Consider the following 6,000-nt stretch of genomic DNA (forward strand, 5'->3'; position numbering starts at 1 on the left):
AATTGAATGGTATTTTATTTATGTATAAAATTGTTCTGGTATACCACAAACTGTTATAAACTATTTGCGTTGGATGTTTCTATTTTAGATCTCTTTGTGTTATATTTTGACAGCCTGTCTAAAACTTTCGACAGCTAGTATCGAATTTTGACGGCCTGTCTAAAACTTTCGACAGCTAGTTTAAAATTTCGACTGCCTGTCTAAAACTTTTGACAGTTAGTCTAAAATTTCGATTGCCTGTCTAAAAATTTCGACAGCTAGTCTAAAATTTTGACTGCCTGTCTAAAACTTTCGACAGCTAGTCTTAAATTTCGATAGGTTGTCTAAAATGTTTGAAATGTCTAAAAATGTTCTAATAACACAATAAAAGAACATATATCTCAATTATCATTTTATAAAGTTAAACAAAACTTAATTTTTATGAGATTATGATGATTACAGATTGAGTGGTACATATTTCAATCAAACTACTATGATGATCAAGTATTGAGTGGTAGATAATCTATTGATGTACTATTATGATGATTATGTTTATAGTATAAGAACAACACTTTATCATGTAGAATTTGATCTTAATTCATTATACCTTTTTGAGAATTAGCCATGAGTTTCGACAACTTTTCTAACATTTTATAAAGTTAAACAAAACTTAATCTTTATGAGATTATGATGATTACAGATTGAGTGGTACAATTTTCAATCAAACTAATATGGTGATCAAAGATTGAGTGGTAGATAATCTATTGAGGTACTATTATGATGATTATGTTTATAGTATTAGAACAACACTTTATCATGTGGAATTTGATCTTAACTCATTATACCTTTTTGACAATTAGCCATGAGTTTCAACAACTTGTCATAAATTTTGACGACCTGTCTAAAACTTTCGACAGCTAGTCTAAAATTTCGACTGCCTGCCTAAAACTTTCGACAACTAGTCTAAAATTTTGTCTGCCTGTCTAAAAATTTTGATAGCTAGTCTCAAATTTGACTGTCTGTTTAAAACTTTTGACAACTAGTCTTAAATATCGACAACCTGTCTAAAACTTTTGACAGCTAGTCTCAAATTTTGACAACCCGTCAAAAACGTTCGACACCTCATCTGAAATTTTGACAGATTGTCTGAAATGTTTGAAATGTCCAAAAAGGTTCTAATAACACAATAAAGCAGCATAGTTAAAACTATCAACAACCAGTTTCAATACTCGAACAACCTAGTTAAAACATTACATATCAAACAAAGTCCAAAATATGAAATCACACAATATTATCAAAACATTAAACAACAAGCCAAGTCCAAAATAAATCGAAAAATAATCACTTCTTGCATGTGGTTTTGTTGTGCCCATAACATCCACAATTAGAACACTTCTGCTGCTTTTTCACCCATCAACATCAGAAACCATACCCTTTACTTTCTTTGATGACGATTCAGGTGAAAAATTACTCTTCTCCTTGGGAAACTCTCCTCTCGGAGGAATTCGTTTATTCTTTGGTCTCCCTGGGAGAATTAACTTAACTGGTTTGATAACGACTTGAGACTTAACCTCTTCTGGAAGAAGTCATTCTATTTCAGGTGGTAAAAGGTAAATAGATTCTGCATAAGCCATCCTCCAAAATTCAGTCGTGTAGAATTTGAGCTTGGTGTACTACTAACATCTTCATCAATACTTGTTGCATTTGAGCTTGGTGTACTACTAACATGACTTCTTTCATTACAATGATCACTAGGGGATACACGAGGAAGTGGTAAATGATTATCTTCAAGAGTGTGAGGTGCATAACTAGCATCAAGAACATTACATATGTATGCATCGTCAAAGTAATCATCAAAAGTTCTATTTACAGGACATGGGACATTCAAATTTACCTCAACAAAATCATCATCAATATTGTTTCTTTCCCCCTCTTCATCGTCACTATCTTTGTCATCATCATCATCATCATCATCATCATCATCTTCTTCTTCGTCGTTGTCGTCGTCGTCATCATCTAAATCAACATTGTTATCATTGTTTAAACCAGCATCATCAAAATCATCATCAGTAGAAATGTTTGCAATAGAATTAACATTTGTAGTAGAATCAATATTAGTAACAAGTTTATCCTTAATGGTTATATTTTCCATCTTCTTGATCAAACCCACACATAATGGAACCAAATCACGCTCTTGCCATGTAAAGAAACTAACAATGTCTCTACTATTTTTTATTGCAATTGGTTCAATCTCCACCATTGTTGTTATCTTGTAAGTTAATTCTATATTGAAGAGGTTGCGATCGGTTTCTGTAACTTCATAAATATGTTCAACTAACTCCTCATAAGTTAGGTTAGTTTGTACCAAACTTGATCTTGATCGTGAGCCATTTGAAATCCATTTCCACGAGTCCTCATTCTTTTTCCACATTCCATCACATAATATTACAATATTTTTGAATGACATCTAAAAAAATAATACAATAAACAAATATAAATTATTGGTATTACTTTGATTAAAAAGTTATATAAAAAAATGAAAAATCAAGTTGAAAATCTAGAAATTCGACAACCTGTCTAAAAATTAGACAACATGTCTGAAAATTAGACATCCTGTCTGATAATTCGACAACTCGTCTAAAAATTCAACAGGTGGTTGAAAATATATGACGACTTGTCTAAAAATTAGACTACCTGTCTAAATTTGACAGATGGTCTAAAATTTAGACAGGTGGTCGAAAAAATACGACTATTGGTCTGAAATTTAGACAACTGGTCTGAAATTTAGACTCCTTGTCGAAAAATTAGACAAGCTGTCAAAAAATTATGGATTTCTCTATCTCGAAAATAGCCAAAACCACCATTAATTTTTTCATATTTTCAAGCTTTAACCTCCATAAAACTCCAGAAATAAACCTAAATCCTTACTTATACTTTCAATATACTAAAACAATCATTTTGCATTTCAAATCTACAAAAACAATATAAAAAATCTCATATTTTATATATAAAAAAAGCTTTATAAACCAACCTTTTGAATGAGTAGTGGCCAGATTTGTGGAGAAATGGCGGCAGCCGGTGATGAGTAGTGTTCGCCGGCGATAGGGGGCAGTGGTCGCCGGTGGTGGTGGTGGCGGCGGCGAGGGATGATAGTAGGTGGTTGTGGATGGGTGAGAGAAAGAAGATGATAGTTATTATGGTTTTTGTTTTAATTTATTATTATTTTATTTTAAGGGTAAAATGGGTAATACAAAAAATTCATTAATAAAAGATGCCATTTAGCTAAAAACTATTGAAACTAGGCCAAAGTGCAAATTGCACTATAAAAAGATGTCATTTTTCCAAGGACCCCTTTTTATATTTATAGAAAAAAAATATACAAAATATAATAAGTTTTGTAAAAAAAAAAATTAAATATGGTAATTCTATATAATATAAAAAATAGATTACCATAATCATAAATACACAAAATTCTCTCTCACCCTCTCTTTTATTTCCCTCACGATATATCTCTCTCTTTTCTCTTTTCTTCCTCTCTGCTCCCCCATTTGGTTTTTTCATCTAAGCCCTCTGCCGATGATGCTACCTCCGCCCTCCCCCCTCTGGTCCTTCTTCTTCTTGTTCTTCTTATTCTTCAGATCTAATTTTATTTTTATTTTATTTGTTCTTCTTCTCCTTCTTTTTCACATCTGGTTTTGTTATTTCAAATATGTTTTTGCACTTCATTTTTAATTTTTTTTTCCTTCTAAACGTGACTGTAACCGGTTACAGTCACGATCTGTTCTGATTTCTGGGTTTTTTTTTTCGGGTCTGTTTAAGTAACCGGGCACAATGACGTCTGATTGATTTTATTCATATATGATTTTTTTAGATATAGCTGTAACCAGTTACAATAAAGATTAATTTAGATTTGTTTGTTTAGATCTCATTTTGTTTTCACACCTAACTAAGTAACCAGGTATCACGACGATTAATTTTTTTTAGATATGAATCTGTAACCAGTTACGATTATGATCAATTTAACTTTTTTGTTTGTAATCCTATTTGTTTCCAAGTTTGGCAAAGTAACCGGTTACCATCACAACTGAGTTTTTTTTCATATCTATTTTGTTTTTCAGACCTAGTTGTAACCAGTTACCTTAATTATCAATTTAGTTTATTTTTTTCATGTCAGATTTTTTTTCTTTCCAAATCTCATTAAGTAACCAGTTACAATTCAGTTGATATTTTGATAATGGTCTATTACTAAAAAAAATTAAAATTATTTTTATAGTTGTAACTAGTTACTACAACACCACTTAAAAAATAAAACTGATTTTCATTGTTATAACCAGTTACCACACGTCACTAAAAAAAATGACAGTGATACAAGATTACTATCACAAAAAAAAATCAAAATTATTTTGATAGTGGATACTAGTTAATGTGGATAAAATATTGATTGAAGAAGATAAGAAATGGAAGAAATGAGAATAAAAAAATATGGTGATGAAGGTCTCATATTTTTTTCTTCAATGAATTATGTAAAAAAAATATTTTATAAAATATGAATGATAAAAAATAATACAAATAGATTAAAATTATAAAAATAATCTCAAAGCATATCAAAACTAACTACTAAAAATATATAAAAGATCAAATATGGTATACAAATATATGAGAAAAAAACTCCAATAAAAATGTAAAAAAAATATGTCATAAAAAACTTAAGGAAAAAAAACTATCATATTTTTCAAAGTTTAAGATAAAATCTCATATTTGGTGTAATTTCTTTTTTTTTTTTAGAAATTTACAAAAAGGGTATTTTCATAAATATGGAAGAAAAAAACAATACGCATTTCAAAATATATAAAATAAAAAAACAGTATAGGATTTTTTTTTTTTTTGAAAAAAAGCATCCACTTTTTATATGGGATTTCTTTCTTAAAAAAATATCATATTCCCATAAACATTAGCTTTAAAAAAAAGAGTCAAGAAAGGATAACCATCAAATCATCATCCCCTCTATCCACTCTCCATCAAAATCTAACTCATTCTCGTCTTCCTCTCTTTATATAGTAGCTCAAATAAACTGATATACATACAAGACTTAGCTTAAAATCCACAAGATTTATCCACAATTTCAATTTATAGGTGGAATCTTGCATATAAAATTATTTTTTTACGAAATTTGAAAAATTCTATAACAATAACTAGTTACCACTTTTCTCAGTTTTGGAGAAGTACTTATTACTAATTTGTAGCAAAATAATAAATCATAATCCAACATGAAGTCAAGTAATAGTAACAACAAATTTCGTCGATCTTTTCATTTGTTATGTCCATAACTGAGGTAAAAGTCTCACTCCATAGTTCCAATAGCTTAAAGAATGGAATTCACAAGATTTAGCTTTGAATTCATAATTATGATCGATTTTGTGTTAGTAAATTAATCAATGTGCAATTCCAATAAAATAATTGAGACTCACAATCGATTTCTATTTTCAAATAGAATATGAAAATAATTTTTCCAAAATATGTAAATCACTTAAAATAACCACTTACCAGTTTTCTCTTTTTCAAAGGGGTTATCAATTTTTTTTGCTACAAAGTGGTAACAGCTAATAGTCTGTAAAACGAAAAAGAACTTGTGGTTACTAATTAACTAATAACATAATAGTAACCAATTACTAATATTTTTAGTAATAAGACAGTAGCTAGTTTCTATTTTTGTATATAGTAATAATACAGTAGCATGTTAGTAATTTGATAACCATATTTCAATTAGTAACATGTAACTTCCTAGAAATGGAAAATATTAGTATCCAGTTACTAAACAACAAACCAAAAACTAGAAAAAATCAAAACATGCTTGCAACAATATACTAAATCATTGACATGATAGTAACTAGGTACTAATTTTTTTAGTAATATGATAGCAATTAGCTACTAAACCAGAAACAAAAAACTAGGATAAAAATAAAAAACATGACAGCCATTTAATAAACAAAATAATTAGTGACGAGACTCTAAGCATAGCCA

This window comes from Humulus lupulus, chromosome 2 (genome assembly GCF_963169125.1).
Source record: "Humulus lupulus chromosome 2, drHumLupu1.1, whole genome shotgun sequence".
Lineage (NCBI taxonomy): Eukaryota > Viridiplantae > Streptophyta > Magnoliopsida > Rosales > Cannabaceae > Humulus > Humulus lupulus.